Source organism: Pinus tabuliformis, chromosome 3_1 (genome assembly GCF_031772625.1).
Source record: "Pinus tabuliformis cultivar Carrire ecotype Pingquan chromosome 3_1, CPIR1, whole genome shotgun sequence".
Lineage (NCBI taxonomy): Eukaryota > Viridiplantae > Streptophyta > Pinopsida > Pinales > Pinaceae > Pinus > Pinus tabuliformis.
Window position 1 is genome coordinate 757,869,070 of NC_142301.1, and position 17,668 is coordinate 757,886,737.

At 36.2% G+C, this 17,668-nt stretch overlaps 1 long non-coding RNA gene across 6 annotated transcripts in view; it reads right to left on the minus strand.

Annotated features, from left to right (window-relative positions):
• The window catches only part of LOC149189585 (uncharacterized), a 133,971-nt gene extending 122,366 nt beyond the window's left edge, over nt 1-11,605 (minus strand). Inside the window, exons 1-15 of one of the 6 annotated variants that reach the window (XR_016256410.1) lie at nt 11,304-11,605; nt 10,841-11,145; nt 10,624-10,674; nt 10,193-10,261; nt 9,934-10,004; nt 9,721-9,770; nt 9,266-9,529; nt 8,871-9,045; nt 8,580-8,641; nt 8,403-8,483; nt 8,205-8,280; nt 7,169-7,379; nt 6,979-7,044; nt 6,805-6,890; nt 6,592-6,682 (exon numbers count right to left, since the gene is read on the minus strand). This is a non-coding gene — a long non-coding RNA (uncharacterized LOC149189585). Of the gene's footprint in view, nt 1-6,591; nt 6,683-6,804; nt 6,891-6,978; nt 7,045-7,168; nt 7,380-8,204; nt 8,281-8,402; nt 8,484-8,579; nt 8,642-8,870; nt 9,046-9,265; nt 9,530-9,720; nt 9,864-9,933; nt 10,675-10,840; nt 11,146-11,303 lie in introns of those variants that run through there. The other 5 variants (XR_016256408.1, XR_016256409.1, XR_016256412.1 and 2 more) reach the window with 5 other exon arrangements.
• Nucleotides 11,606-17,668: the final 6,063 nt, after the last annotated feature.

The following is a 17,668-nucleotide window of genomic DNA, read 5'->3' on the forward strand; positions in this document are numbered from 1 at the left end:
GCATTGGATCTTATATGTGATGTGCATGTGGTTTCATCATGGGTTGGGCAACTTAATTGAGCTAGAGCCCACCTAAGGATCATATTGACATCCCTAGGGGATCCATTGAGAACCATGGGACTCCATCATGTGTTAGAGCATTGTTTTCATGCCATGGGCACCCTCAACACCTTCAACAATTTGTTCATTGCCCCACACTATTCGCAAGATGATGCACTCAGACCAGTGCGCCCTAGCTGGCTTAGCATGATCATGGCAGTCGATCCAAGGCCCAAAGGAGGTTTGTCTCATCCTTGACGCATGGAAGGCAAGGCACCATCATCGAAACCCACATTTAGAGCAATGTCTAAGCTTTTCTTTCATCCAAAGACCCATGAGACCAACATTTGTGCTCCAAACCCACTTTAAGGCCCCACACGATTACTTGCATGGCAAATTAGGGACCATACCCTAATTCATCTTTATTGGAGCCCTCTCTCATCATGGCATTTAGAGGACCCAACGCAACCCTACATCATCATGACGTCATCAACTCGACTTGCATATGGATTGTTAATTCATAACTTGTAATAGCTACTTGGTCGGCTTGTGACCAAGACTTGTTTTTAACACATTATTTTATAATTTTGGGGGCTCATTAGGCTAATTTGATTTTTAGAGACTCATATCAATAGAAGTGAGTCTCGTTTGTGAGAACTCATCATCATCACTTGGATTCTTCTCTTGTAAAATAACTCACACTTTTTCTTTGGAAGCTATTGGAGTATCTTGGGTGCGCTATGATATTTGGAACTTATTTTTGATCTTGTCTTGGAGTTACTTCTTGAATATGGATGAACATATTGCAAGATTATCTTGTAAGTTTTTTTGTTGATGAAATCTTTCTCTTGAAAATATCTAATGTATGTAATTGTTGCAACTAATGTAAATGTTATTGTGCCCTAATTTGCTTGAAGAATTTTTTTTAGAAGTTACTTGGTTAGCCCTTGTATATGTTACTCATGTTATAGCATGCAATGAATGTTCCTAGTGATGAAATGTTATTTTTCTTCATGAAACTCCATGTTCTAATAGTAGGTAATTATTGAAGGTTGGTAGCTATCGCATCAATTTTTTACCTCCTTAAGGACAAATTTGGCCAATCTAATGCATCTAGGACTCCATAGCCCAAAAGACTAGGCACTAGTCCAAGGATTTTGGTGATAAAACTCCTCTTTCTCCATATTTTCTCCTCTTAAACATCGGTCCCCTAAAAGTAGGGTGGAAATCTAGGGATTGCAACGAACTTTTAGGGAGGTGATTTTCAGGAATCCGAGGGTCCAAACATCAAGCTCAGGGTCTATGCTACCTATGCTACAAGTTTGGTGGGCATCCGCCCAAGTTTCATCCATAAAATCTCTTTCCCTAGGTGCTACTCTAAGAGGGAAAACCTATAGTCTCTCTCTCACCTTGGAGACTTCTTTGAGGGTTGTATGAGCTTAGTATTCATTAGAACAAATCACATGAAAGCCTTTCTCCTCCCTTCTTTCTCTTCCCTTGCCTTGCCCTATTGAGCTACTTGGAAGTATTTATTTCCACGGTTATTCATAAAACCCTAGGTCTAGTGCAAGTCTTTCTTAGGTCTCTCTAGGAGAGAGAAGAGCCCTTAAGAAGAATTAAATCATCACATATGGCTTTTTTAAGAGGTCCTGCCACATCTCCTAGAGTCTTGACCTTAGGAATACCTACTATCATCATCATATTCAAAACCCTAGGTCTTGACCTCTCAAAGCCTTTCTTAGAGTGTGTTAGCTTCATTGAAGCATTGATCCATTGTTGTGTCTCTCCTCGGATCGGCTTTGTGGAATCACTTCACACCTAAATCATTGATCTACTCATTCTAAGTGATTCTCTTCTCCTCAGTGTTGATTTGGGGTAGCATCGGATGTGCTCTAACCCTCAAATTTTGCAGTGAGGCTTGCGCACATGCATTCCAAAGAACCCAGAAAGCGTTTTGAGAAATTCCACCCAAAAGTGATTTTATTAAAATAATTAATATTTTTAATGGGGTTCCTAAATCTAAACTTAGGAAAAATAAATTGAAGAGATTTATTGTAGCAGAGGGGCAGTGAGAATCCAGAAGAAAGAATTTTGGAAGAGTACAGGGCAAAGGGAGGACAAAAAGATGTCCAAAGGAATGTTGACGTTGGCCCACATAGAAGCAACGTAGTCCTTGAGGGGAAGTCAAGTTTCCTGCTAAGGGAAGTTGAGTTTCAGTTGTCGGAAGCCGAGGTGTGAGTCCGGGAGGCAGAAGACTGATTTTCTTAGCCAGCAGAGGATCCGAAAGAGGGGCAGTGTAATACCCAAGAGGGGTGACATAGAAACTGTCAGGAGTGACGCAGTTTTCCACAAAGGCCACGTAAAGGGTGATGCAGAGCCTCTAGTTTCGCTGGATCAGTCACTGATTCTCCTAGTGACAGGGTGAGATCATTTCACCAGTCTTTTGTCTAGTGTTCTCTCTGTATCGGATTTCTAGTTGAGCATCCTAGAATTGTACTCAGATTTTCTCTTGCATAAAAATAAAACCCTCGAAGTTGTTGCACCGATTTTCCCGCATTGGGTTTTTCCAGGGATTATTTGTCCAAAAATAGCGATGTCCTATGTGTTTCTATTTTCCTTGCTCAGTTTCTAAGTTTCATAATCATATTTAATTTGGTGTAGGCTACTTCAATATTTCATGAAGAAATCTGAAATAAGTTTGTAATATAATTTACAATCTACGTGAAGTAGATTCAGTTGGTTGCAGTAGCATTCTTGAGATTGTTAGATCAATAAATTTTCACACTCGGGACTCATCCCATTGGTGAAAGTTTGTAAAGAGCAAGGGATTTTGACTAAGGTTACAGTGGGTCATTGTCCCAATGTTGTATCAATGTCTCACGTATGCCCACTAAAGTAGGCCAATGAGAATATTAGGTGCAATGATGTCAAGTAGGTGTGCTAATTGTGGAAACCTGATAGCAAGGACTTTAACATAAATTGCACCAAAAAATAACTTCAAAAACAGGGACATATAAGGACCAAGCATGTACCATGGAATCTTGGGAGTTGAGGGAAAAGAGGTTCCTCATTGCAATAACCTAATGATAAGAGGAGATGAATAAAAAATATGCCAAATAATTGACTTAGAAACAATAAACTCAAAAATCAAAAGCACTCTAGTTTCTAAAACCCATTTTCAAAGAGCCTAAAAGCCATGATTTTGGAGTCACATCCTCAGAAAGCTATGATGAATAGAAAAGAGATACTTGACTATAGGAATCAATTGACCACCAAGCCACCACATTTGTTACATTTGAAAATAAATGCTTTGAAATGTCAAAGCACACAAATGATCTCTTTTAGAAGTGGTCCTTTTTTTATTAGATAAAATATCCTAAACATGATCAATTTGGGAAGAATGTGCTCAAAGGCATGTAAACAAATGGGAAAGGCAATCACATTCAAAGTTTTAAAATTTGGACTCACACATCAACTCAACCACCTATTAACTCGAGTTTCAACTTCGATTTGGATCAACTCAAACCAATTTGATTTCAATGATTCAATTCTCAAAAAAATACATAAAATAATTAAATTTTAACTACTGATTAAAAAAAAAAAAAAATTAAGATTCCAAACCATCAGACACAAAATATTGTCTAGAAAATAGATGTGAGAAACCTCAACCTGAGAAACCTCAAGGTTGAGGGGAAATTTTCGACTTTTCATTATTTTCTACATATAAAAACGCCAACATTTTTTATTACTAGTAGACTTTCCTTATCTCATACAACTAGGTTGCTTCCCGGTAATGTAATTGATGGAAATTCCTCTCTTTATTTGGCATTCATTCTAAGTGGCAACGGTTGTTCTTAGAGGCCTCGTGACCTGTCCTCAAAGTTACAGTACTTTTTCAACAAAAAACTAATAAAATAGAATCTAACATACAAATAAGGTCTCACATGATTAACTAAGCACTACCTTGAATACAGTAAAAAAATAAAACTCCTCTAAAAATCATGCAAAAAATAGGTTGGTACTTGCTTTAGGCACAAAAAACATTTTGCTAGTAAATCATAGTACAAAGTGAAATGGACTAATGCACAAAACAAACATTATCCCTGAACCAAGATGAAGGTTGAGTTGAATGAGTCACATATCAACTCATCCACTTCTAAGTTGAGGCAATCTGAGTTTTAAAATTATGATCTCAATTACAAGAACTAGTTGATATAAGGTGTTTTTTCAAAAAGCATATTAAGTAATTGAATTTCAAAATACGCACTTCAAAATGAAATTGCTTTGGTTTTAGTAATGGATAATTTTGATGGCTAAAAATTCTTATAATCCTATACATGGAAAAGAAAATGAAGGACAAGTATCGCATCTAAATAAGAGTTAATACATCTCAAGTATAGTTTCTTAACCCACAAGAAATCACTAAAATAATAAACTAAATCAAGACTCAATGCAAGGCTAGATTGAAGTAAAAAAAATGTAACTATTACTTCAATAAGAAAACTAACTGTCACGATCCAGAAAAGGAAAATAGCTTAATAGCTAGCTTGAAATAAGGTTCAATATTAATCTTGTCAATTAGGATTTTCTTTGGTAGTAGTGATGAATGATTGTTATTCTCCCCAACCAACTACAATTCCCGCCACTGACATGATGAGCATTGTTGTAATGGCTTCAAGCCTTATTATTAAGTATGAGAAATCCCTCAAGGACCAAAACATGAATATTCCTCATAAGAAATATAAAGATATTTCTCAAGGAAAAAGAAAAAGGTTCAAGGTTAGTCTTGGGAAAAGGAAATGATAGACCAAAAAAAGAAGATTTGATAATTTAGGTTGTTGGAGTTGTGCCTGTTTCAATGAAACTTTGAAAATGATTTTTATGGTTTAAAAATTCGCATATACTTTACTATAAAAATACGAACTAAGTGAGAGAAATAGTCTTACATGGTCTTTTTATAATAGTTTCAACTAGCATTTCAATAGTGGGTGTCCAATGGACATGAAGTGGTAGCCTTAGTCTATTAATGGTAGCATTCATCTTCTCCACCCATGAGAATGTTTCCTTTTTCCATAGTGTTGCCAATAGTGACCTCTACAGAGGCATGCTCTAACCCCAATTATATCTCACACTTGTTCTTAGTCAATGAAAAAAATGAAGACATGTTAAGTGGCTTACACAATTGATGGGAGGGCCTTAGTGGTTGAGGAAATTTGATAGAATCGAGATGGTTGACTACAAGGTGCAGTAAAGGTTATGCAATAACCTCACTCACTCACAAAAGGTTATATAACTAACATCCATCACTAAAGGTAAAGGTCATGCAAATAACTACAATGCATCCTATTAATTGGTTCTAGCTTGAAGCGGTTGAACATAGAAATTGTAATCCTTCCCACCCAAGAGGGTGGGGTGAGTAGCATCATGTTAAAAAAAAAAAAACTATACTACATCCCAAACTTGATTCAAGTAAGAAAATGAAACATAACATACACATCGTATAACATATTAAAGACGACAAAGTTAAACATCTAGAATCATCTAATATAGTATATGGTATTAATACAACTCACTACTACACTCACTTACATCATCTATGGCTTTAGAATAACCTTTACTCTAGAATCATCTAACTCTTTTGGTAAAGTTCTCACAAATTTTAATCCAAAGTTCCTTAGTATAACATGAAGTCTACACACCTTTACTGAAAACACATCTCCTTCATCACAATCAGTGATAGAATAGCAATACCAACAAAACCAACTCCTTCCCATAGGCAATACAAGACTAATAATAATGAAGAAAACTCCCATCCAATGGGAAGATCACCAAAGAAGCAAAGGAAATCATATGCCTCCAAATTCACAAGCTTCATCACTGGAGAGACATTACATAAATGCCACTATCAATGGAGACAAACATCCTACATAAATGCCACTATCAATGGAGACAAACATCCTATGGGCCATGCTGACATTGAGACTCGAGTCTAAATGGAGCCTTTCAACATTTATCTCAACAAGTATAACCAGAAATTTCCATTACCATGAAAGCAAGGTTCCAAGCAACCTAATTTCCTAAAAAACTCAAATTGTTATTTTATTTCTTTTAAATATTATAAAGTAACTAATCAAGTTGGTAACAATCACAATTCACCAACTTTTCTCTTTTTCTATAGAATACTCAAGTTCAGTAGGAACTTGAGCAGATAGTAGCGATCTCGCTTCAGAGCAATTGTTATCATTCCATGCCTAGTATTTCCCCTTTGTATATCTATTTTAATCTTCTGAATATCATCGAATTTATACATGTAAAACCTAATTTATAATACCAAGCTTAGCATGCCCAGTTTTCATTTCAATTTTAATCTTTAAAATATACATTGATACATATAAGTAAAGTCTAGTTTAAGTTTGCCGTAGTATCAATATATGGACTTGAATATATGCGAAAGTTGTAGTTATACCAGACTTCAATTGCACATTACTGAACAGAAAATAACAGAAATTTTAACTACCTACAGACAGAGAGTATGATGTACAGAAAATGGACCTGTGTGTCCGGGCGAAGAATGTGAGAGTTGGAGGCTTGTTTGAACCAGCATAGTATTAATCTTCTTCTCTCCTCCGGCATAATATCTTATCTACAAAGAGATGACAAAAAAGTGAAAATCACGGCTCAAACTAAAGAGCATAAAGCACTGTAAGCATTTTTAAACTAGGTATGGTTTGGAATACAAAAACAATGTAAACAACCCAAACGAACCTGCGGAAGACATCGGATTACGTTGAAACAAGAGCATCATATTCTCGTCTCATCTGCATCATCAATGAAACCCTACCCTTCACCAGCTGCAAATCAGAGTTCGTTGTTTGAACAAGGGCAAAATCAATCTGAATGCAAAGTAATTAAAAGAAAAAGAGCTGCATCTGGAATAACCTGGCCATCACGGTCAATTGATATGCCACTGGTTTTAAAACTCTTGCGATATCGTCTAACTTCAATCTGAAATCAAAATAACAAATAAAAAAGGGTAAGCCCTCAAATAACAACTCCTATCCATTCTCCATGTAGATATTTATTACTGTAACCTAGCTGAATATAGATTAAAAGAGAAACAAAACCATACCTACTGTTAAGCTGCACTTGTCATCCAAAATCATAGGTTCATCTTTCCTGCAACAAAATAAAAGTTCCCGGCCAAACAATGCAAACAATCAACCAAAGAGGACCAAAACAATTGTACCTACAGGGCGGAGGCTCGTGATATTCTTCCGGTCATACGTCGGTAATCATAGTAGTACTCTAGGGACTTGTAGCAGGAGTAGAGTTCGTGTCCACTACTTCATCCAACACCCAAAACAGACAGACAACACTACTCTTAGGGTTTCATAATACAAATGCAGACCATTGTACTAACAAAAAAATGCAAATACCCAGAAAAATACTTTAGAATATGATGCTTAACCCTTATCCTCTACGGGGCAGTTTACATATACCGAGAATGGACCAAATGCGTGCCTATAGAATATGTACATATTATTGAATGCTTTTTTCTTTTTACGGCAAAAGGGTATACGAATAGAAAGAAGAATCAGTAACCAGCATACCTAAAATAATGAATTAACCAACCATTTAAACGCAGCTTAAAAAAAGTTTAAAAGACTTGACTCCTAGTTATCATTCTATTTCTTTAAGATGGTAACCATCAAAATTTTCCAACTTTTCTCTTTTTCTATAGAATTCATAATTTTCTATGAAATTCATAAATGTACACCCTAAATCTAACATAAGATGTCCTAGTTCAAATTGTAATAATATCAATATACAAAATACAATTAATGAATATACATATGCGGAAAAAAAATTAGACCATGCTTAGTATTTCCCCTTTTATATTTATTTTAATCTTCCGAACACGCATCGAATTTAAAACCTAGTTTATAAGACCAAGTTGACCAAGTTGAGCATGGCCCGATTTTTTCTTTCTATTTTAATCTTTTAAAATATACACCGAAGCAAAAGCTGACGTAGAATAAATATATGGACTTCATTATATGCGAAACTTGTAGTTATCCTAGAGTTAACTTCCATATTACCGAACGGAAAATAACAGAAATTTTACCTACCTACACAGAGTATGACGTATAGAAAAACTTAACTACCTACAGAGAGTTGGAGACCTGTTTGGACCACCATTGTATTAATCTTCTTCTCTCCTCCTTCGGCATAATATCTCATCTACAAAACAAAAAAGTGAAAATCACTGCTCAAACTCAATCGAAGAGCATAAAGCACTGCAAACATTTTTAAAACCAGGTATGGTCTGGAATATAAAAATAATGTAAACAACTCAAACGAACCTGTGGAAGACATCAGGTTAAATTGAAAAATAAGCATAATATTCGTCTCATCTGCATCGTCAATGAAACCCTGTCCTTCACCTGTTGCAAATCAGAGTTCGTTGTTTGAAGAAGGGCAAAATCAATCCGCATGCAAAGTAATTAAAAGCAAAATAGCTTTATCTAGAGTAGTCTGACCATCATTTGTCAATTGACATATCACTGGTTTTAAAACTCTCGCGATGCTGTCCAACTTCATTCTGAAATCGAAATAAAAAAAGTTTAAGCACTCCAATTAATAACAATTCCTATCCATTCTCCATGTAGATATCTATTACTAGAACCTATCTGAGTATAGATTAAAAGAGATACACAAAAGTATACCTATCCACACTATCACGGTTTTCCTCTTTACCCATCTATGCTCTGCTCTATATCCTGTAATAAAATAAAATTGCCCAGCCAAACAATCAACCAAAACAATTGTACCTACAAGCCGGAGCCTCGTTCTTGTCAACTCTAGGGCCTCGTAGCAGAATGTTCGTGTCCATTAATTCATCCAACGCCCAAAAGAGGCAGCAGTGCCCTTAGGGCTTTATACAAATGCAGGCCATTGTTGATCCAAGCATAACAATGACTCGCGATCTATCTTCTTATGTCCATCCTGTAACAAAATAGAATTATATTGCCAAAAAAAAATGCAAATACCAAGAGAAATACCGAAGAAAATGATGTGACCCTAATCCTCTACGGGATTAGCAGTTTACATATACCGAGAATGACAGAACGCGTGGCTATAGAATCTGTACGAATTATTGAACGCTTTCATCCTTTTTACGGCAAAAGGGTATACGAATAGAAAAAAAAATCAGTAACTAGCTTACCTAAAAGCATGAATGAGCCGAAAGAACGTACGAAACCAACCGTCGAATTGCACATTCGTATTCTTCTTATCTCATCCCACGTGTCATCTAATTTCCAAATTCACTGAACTATTTAAACATAGCTAAAAAAAGAATTGACAAAAAACATGGTGTCCTATTGATTCGCATAGACATATGGGAAGGTAAGTCAGAATGAATTATAAAAACACAGATAAACCAAAGCTTCGTGTCTCGTCTTTCTAATTGGCGATCCCACCTCTTCACCTGTTCCAAAATCAACCAGGTTAAAACGTATAAGCAAGAACTGCCAAAAATAAATAAAAGCATCATCTCTTGCGATTTCGCACGGCTTCACTGTGAATAAAAAGGGTTTTGATGAAAATGCACACAGTACAAATTTATTAGTCAAATATACCTGAATATATATAAATTGAAATACAAATGCATCTCCTCACCTCCGTTCAGAATGGGCACCACCCATTTTATCTCTACCGACTCTTCTGCTCTACATAAATACAGCCACAAAATACAAAATAAAATCATGAGGGCAAACAATGCATGCCTGCAGAATATGTACCTGCATAGACTAAGAAATAGAATTAGAATGTTTTCTCATTTTCAAGGCGAAAAGGTATTCGAAGAGAAAGAAGCATCGGAAAGTAGCGTACCTTTAAGAAAAAAAAATGGATCAGATGAATGGATGTGCCATCCACCAATCAGATCGTTGCACGTCCTTGTTCTGCGAACCATTTAAATCGAGGCTTAAAAAGATTGGACAGAAATATGCATTGATACGGATAAACAAATAAACAAGTCAAAAAACACAAGACATTAAGAGAAGGGTTATCGTGTCATCTTCCCTTTTACGGCAAGAGTAATCAGCATACATAAAAGAATGAATGAGCCGCAAGAACGTACGAAACCCACCATCAGATTGCACATTATTATTCTTCCTATCTCATCCCACGTGTCACCTACCTTCGAAATGAGATACACCTAAACCATTAAAACAAAGCTTAAACAAATTGAAAATATTTGACGAAGAAGATTGATTCGCATGCACATATGGGAAGGTAAGTCAGAAAGAAAAAAACGAAGACATATTTCTCATTGGCGTGCCCTCCTCTTCACTTGCTCCAGAATCAACCAGGTTAAAACTGCTAACCAAGAACTTTCAAAGAAAATAAAAGCATATTTCTAAAGGGAAAGCACTAGCGATTTCGCACAGATTCACTGTGAATAAAGAGGGTTTTGACCAGATTCTATGCAAAGCCATTATCTACTACGCGGCTTTTCACTCTACAAATCTATTAGTAAAACATATCTGAATATATATAAATTGAAAAACAAATGCATACCTTCACCTCCTCTCAGAATAGGCAACTCGGATTTTATCCCTGCAAACTCTTCTGCTTTACATACAGCCACAAAATACAAAATAAAATCACGAGGGCAAATAATGCATGCCTGCAGAATATGTACTTGCAGAGACTATGAGAAATGGAATTAGAATGTTTTCTCCTTTTCGAGGCTACAAGGTGTCCGAAAAGAAAGAAGAAACGATAAGTAGCAGACCTAGAATGAGATGAATGGATGTACCATCCGCAATCAGAACATTGCACGTCATTATTCTTTGTCCTCGTCACGTGTGTCATGTAACCTTTTCCTAAATTCCCTGCAAACCGTTTAAACCCAGGCTTAAAAGGATTTGACAGAGAAGCGCGATGCGAGAAGCACGATGATATCGATAAACATATAAACAAGTAAAAAAAACATTAAAAAAAATTAATGAAAAGGATTATAGTCTTATCTTATCCGTCAATGGCAAGCTCTGCTTTTCACCTGTTTTAAAATTAATGGTCAAAACCAATGAGCAAGAACTGCCAGAGAAGATAAAAACATTCTCTATAAGGTTAAAGCCCTTAAAATCTATGGTTCTACAGCCATCCATCGTCTACCACGCAGTTTCTCCCTGTACAAATTCATTAGTAAAACCCATATCAATTATATATAAACTGAAAAACAAAAGCATACTTACACCTTCCCTCACGGGTTTCATCTCTCACGCGTCTTCCGCTCTGCATACAGCAACAAAATAAAATCTCCCAGGCAAACAATGCAAACACAACCCAGAAAAAAATGGCCCGGCCAAACAATGCAAACACACAGCCAAAAAAAAACCAAAAGAAGGGGTGAAAATAAAAAACTCGAAAGGGCAAAATGCATGGCCATGCAGCTCAGGAAACAAAAGGGGTGAAAATTAAAAACTCAAAAGGTCAAAATGCAGGGCCATGCAGCTCAGGAAACAAGCACGGAGAAAACACGAGGCAAGCCAATTTAATTCAGAGTAGAGCAGCAGAGACGAGATGAAAGGGAAAGTACGCTGTGTGTATATATACTTTCGCAAGTGTCCCCACCATTCACAGCCACTTTCACCAATATTCGAATTTTTTATTCACTCCTCATCTTTTTGCTTTCTTCCCAAATATTTCGCTGATGACAAAGACACTCCTCATCTTTTTGCTTTCTTCCCAAATATTTCGCCGATGACAACGTTTAGATTATCACAAAGGTTAGTTGGCAGGTGGAAAAAAGCATACCAGCAGCACACGTGGTATAAGCAGACGGTGGTGCCAGGTGGAGATAGGGAAAGAGAGTGCGTTTTGTTTATACTAATTTATGTATAAAACTAAGGTGATGATTATAGATTTTTAATCATTTTTATAGTGATATTTATTGTTTTTAAACCAATGAGATAATTATATATTTATAATAATTAAGGCAAAAAATAAAAAATGGTGAAAAAGTTAGATAAGAGGTTTAAATTCTCACTTAATGCCACTCTCCTATTTGAATATAAATATATACATGACATTGTTTATAATCTAATATAACAGATTTGAATATTGTATTATCATGATAATGTTTATAAGCGATTTATTAGATTTGAATGTCGTATGAGTGACATATTTTAAGGGAGATGATTAACTAGCATTTGCACCAGATGTTGCAAAGAAAACGCCGTAAGGCATAAAGTGCGGAAATCCATTATCCATGTAGTGTGTGCATTATTCAACAAGGTGGATCTCTTTAAATTTGTTGCAAACATTTATGTTATTGCATTGCTAATTTATTTAGAATCTACTACTACCTCCTCTTCTTGGAATATTAAATTTCTTATCACCCCATGATGACAATCCCTCTAATTATTGGAATCACAATTTTTTCCACTTTAGTGGGTTTATCGTCAACCTAAAGAAACATGAATTTGAGTCACTCAACTAAAAAGAAATTGCTAAATTGCTATTTATCATGTTTTGAGTAAAAACAATTAATAATCATATTTACAACCCTTGAAATATTTACAACCTTTTAAGTCTTGTATTTATAACTCATATTTATAACCCTTTAAAATGAAGCTAACTATCTATATTTTTATTAATAATAAAAAGAATCTTCTTTATAAAACTGACATTCACATGCTACTCCTATTGAAAAGGAATCAATACTCTTTGATAAGCAATATTCTTTGATAAGCAAGGAAAGCATTATACTCGACCTCAGGGAACTCAGTGGGCAAAATTATCAATAACTAGCTAATATTGATTTGCATCAATTTCTTTTGGTCCAACCAGCAATTAAAATCCATCCCCTGCCACTGCAACAATAATACACCATATATCACCCTCCCATTAAAACTGAGAATGAGCTGCAAGTAACTGTGAGAACGCGGATGCCTCATAAGCATGGAGTTAAGTTTGATCCCTGAGCTTTGCTACAATCCTCAACTGTAGAAATATTGAAATTTTTAAGAAGACTCTGGCCATTTCATAAGCAGCTGACTTGACAACAGAGTTTGTCTGTTGCTGAGTCCCAATCATAGAGATGTCTATATGAGTTATGTCAATGTCTAAGTAGAGCTGTTGAATATGGAATGTCGGTGTAAGTCCTCATCTCTGTCCAACTTATGTCAAAGCAAGGATGCTACATAGGAAGAAAGAATTGGTTAATCGGTTGTGGATGATGGCATTTCTCCTAGAAAATGCAATATCTCCTTCATTGATTTCAAAACTCCATTGCTTCACTTGCACCTATCTTCTCAGGCTTTCATATTGATAAAAACAATGTAGAAAATTTTGGTTGAGTTAGTTTCAAACCATAAAATCTACCCCAACTTCATCTAATGGGCTTGTAATATAGCCTTCTTTCCCACATTTTCTTGATTATAAAATAATGTCAAAGTAAAACGAGAGTTAGAAATATTTTTCAACAATAGTCACTTGCATCAGATGATTATTATCTCGCTTGGTTTTCATCCTTATGGCTTAATATGGACGGACCATTTTCTGCAAGATTAGGAAAGCCTACTGTGTCTTTGAAAGATCGATTTGATTAATGGACATAAGTTAAAAATGCAGTGATCATCCTGTAAACAAATATATATACTCTATATATATCAAAGCAGCAGACTGAAGGCACTGAATTTGCCCATTTCAGACTCATATATGATATATCTATTCAAATGTTTACATAAACCAATATTTCATCCACAGTGGCTAAGAGTAGTATATATCAAAGACTGAAGGCATTGAAATTGCCCAATTCACTCATATATCTACTCAAATTTCTACACAAACCAATATTTCATTCACAGTGGCTAAGAGTATATATCAAAGTAGCAGACTGAAGGCACTGAACTTGCCCATTTGAGACTTATATATCTATTCAAATTTTTAAACAAACCAATGTGTGATCCACAGTGGCTAAGAGTATCTATCAAAGTAGCAGACTGAAGGCACTGAACATGCCCATTGCAAAATTCAGACTCATATCTATTCAAACTTTTACACAAACCAATGTTCATCCACATAGGCTAAGAATATATATCGAAGTAGCAGATTGAAGGCATTGAACTTGCCCTTTTCAGATTCATATATCTATTCAAACTTTTACATAAACCAGTCTTTCATCCACAGTGGCTCGTGATTTTCAAAATTTTTATGTATGCCATAATAAGCACTTCACGAATCAACTAGGAATTGAAGGCACTTGCACAAAGAATATAATAACAGAAAACCAACGTATTCTTGCACAATAATATTATTGATGATAACACTATGCATAAATTGCTATTGCTTTGTTGTAAGCCACAACAGGATCTTGATCTTCCTTGCACAGATGTTACTGTTAGATGGACTGAGATGAATTTTTGCAGCCCCATTCTTCAATCCAACTTTATTCCTTTTCAATTTTGGGGCCATGAGAATCTGATAGCAGCCAAAAAGTTTCTTCTTCTCCTTCTCAACCATCTCACCACCATCTTTCTGCTTTTCTTGATCTTTGCCCTGTTCCTTGCATGCACTACTGTTGAAGTCTTGACAGCGGATTGCTGTTCTTGGGCATCAACAACATTATTAGGTTTAATGGACAGTAATTTTCTCACAAATGAAGTCCTGGGTTCGACAGGATTCCCCATCAAATCTCTGAAACCCACAGCCCCCAGTTGCAGGGATGAATCTGTTCATTCTGTGAAGATATACTCCATCAAGAATCATGGTGCCAAGGTTGAGAATGCCCTGTGGGTGACCAGAAGGACGACGGACTTGCAGTGCCAAGAAACTCATCCCACTGAAATCTGTGCTCCCGTAGCCTTTGAGGAGAGTGGAAAGCAAGACCCTCACAGTGCCTAGCAGGGTATCCCTGAGGCAACCCACGCAGTATATCTCCATCATCACAGCAGAGGTTTCACAGCGGAGCAAACTCTCTTCCACTCTGAATATGGCCTTGTCGTTCCAAGTAGGGTTTGCACCCCCTGTTCTGTCAATTTGCGTCGTCAGTTTCTTCTCGAAATTGATCCATACAACACAGTAGGTCTGCATCATGCCAAAAAGATGCATCTCTTTCAGATCTTGAGCTGAGATGATGTTAAGCTCCAGCTGTGTGTAAGATTGCCCCATGATGTACAGTGAATTTACTGCACAAGGAAACGCAATATTTAGAGACCACCCTGATTGAAATTACAGGAGAAGAAACGCCATGAATGAAATCTTTTGAAATCTGAACATTGTATAGAACTGACTTATAAGACAAAACACATCATAGACTCTCTAGCTCATGATCATGAAAGCAGATGGAAATCAGTGCAGAAGGCCACCCAAAATGGTCATGATTGAAGCCAAGAAGCAGAAAAACCCATTCATAGATACAACAATAATGGAACAAACAAAAACAAATTTGTACCAAATCCATTTGTTGTTTCATTTTAGAATTTTATTGTTGTGATTTCCATTTCAAGACTCCATTACTTCACCTGCACCTATAGTCTCAGGCTCTCATATTCATAAAAACAATGTACAAAATTTTTCTTGAGTTAGTTTTAGATTATAAAATCTACCCATTTCAAAACTCCATTGCTTCACCTACACCTATCTTCTCAGAATCTCATATTGATAAAAGCAATGTAGAAAATTTTGGTCGTTAGTGTTAGACTATAAAATCTACCCATTTCAAAACTCCGTTGCTTCACCTGCACCTATCTTCTCAGGCTTTCATATTGATAAAAACAATGTAGAAAATTTCAGTTGAGTTAGTTTCAAACCATAAAATCTACCCCAACTTCATCTAATGGGCTTGTAATATAGCCTTCTTTCCCACATTTTCTTGATTATAAAATAATGTCAAAGTAAAACGAGAGTTAGAAATATTTTCCAACAATAGTCACTTGCATCAGCTGATTATTATCTCGCTTGGTTTTCATCCTTATGGCTTAATATGGATGGACCATTTTCTGCAAGATTAGGAAATCCTTGTGAATCCTTTAGTTTCAAAGTAACTCTTTCAGATCACTTGCCTATCTATCTGGAGTCTAGACCTCTCAAACGAAGAGGCCTAAAAACATACCATTTTCATTTGAACAGCTGCAGTTTGGCAACCCATAAATAGAAAATAAAATCTAGTATTAGTGAAATGAAGACACTCACATTACATGAACAAAATGTGAATCCTTTCTAAGAAGCTTCAAAATGTAAAGAAAAAAGCGGAACAACTAGGTTTTTGTAAACATATTCAAAAGAAACATGAACTGGAGATAGAGATGGTTAGTGTTGTAAAAGAAAAGGAATTGATATTGTGGCTTCAAAACGACAAATGCTTCCTTTATACTTTTTAAGTGCCAAGCATAAACCACCTTCCAATCTAAGGAAGGATAACAGTAAGTACAAGGAAGACCACGGATGCTTCCTTTATACTTCAATTGTCAAGCATTAACCAACATTCATAAGGTAGGTGCTTCCATAGACTCTATCTGATCATGTGACCAACCAGCCCAACTTAACAGCCATGACAGCATCAGCAGATCAGTGGCCCCTTGCGGGGCCACACCAGCCCAACTTAACAGCCATGACAACATCAGCTGATCAGTGGCCCCTTGTGGGGCCACACCAGCCCACCTTTGGGCAAACCACTATGTAAGAAAATTAAAACTTGGTGGAAATTGTAGCAGCAAGCCACTTTCACCTACCCATCTTGTCTCTCATGGCTAGTCTTCAAATGAATAGAGGAAATATTACTGAGTCATGAACTTTTAAATGAGGGCATATTATCAAAAACCTTGAATGAGACTCATGAGAATCTATAAAAGAAAAGAAGAAGTCAGACATGCCTGACTTAGTGGTTGATACAGTGCTTAACCACATTAATCACCCTCGTTCAAATACTGGAAGGCATAAAGCCCTGCGTTATTAAAAAGTTCATGAGTTTGATAGGGTTCAAATTCAGAAAGATAAGAAAAAGGAGGCATTCTGTAGACAGAAGTCAATAATTCAACGGCTTAAAGATGGTGGAAGAAGTGGTGCCCGTTTCCTTAAAACCACTCAGAATAGAAGGGTTTATAATAAAATTTCTGTAATAGAATACCAGACAACACAGTAGTAACTCAAATCTGCAAGGAAATCTACTTCAACCTCTACTGACGATGCCGGTTACTGAAGAAGAAATACAGGATGTTGTTTCCCCAAGAAAAGAATAAGCCTCCTGGGACTGAATGGGTTCCCAACTCTATCTTCCTCATAATATGTGGCTTTTAAATAATGTTAATCTTCTTGGAGCAAAAGAAGAATCTACGAACTCTGGTAGAATAATGGAATTTCTACCTTCCTAAATGCCCATCGCAAATAATGAGGGAGCTTTAAACTGGACTATTTTAGACCAATCTCCTTGTATAATACTTCAATACAAGATTATCGCCAAGGCCCAAATCTAGTCTCCCTCCTGAATTGTTAATCAAGCTCAGGAGGGGTAACGATATGTTTCTCAAACTTGTCCTAGGATTACAAATCTTGAAGCTTCCCACTACCATGTCGGATTCCCTCTTCCTTCATTTAGACATAAGGTAGGAAATTTAGC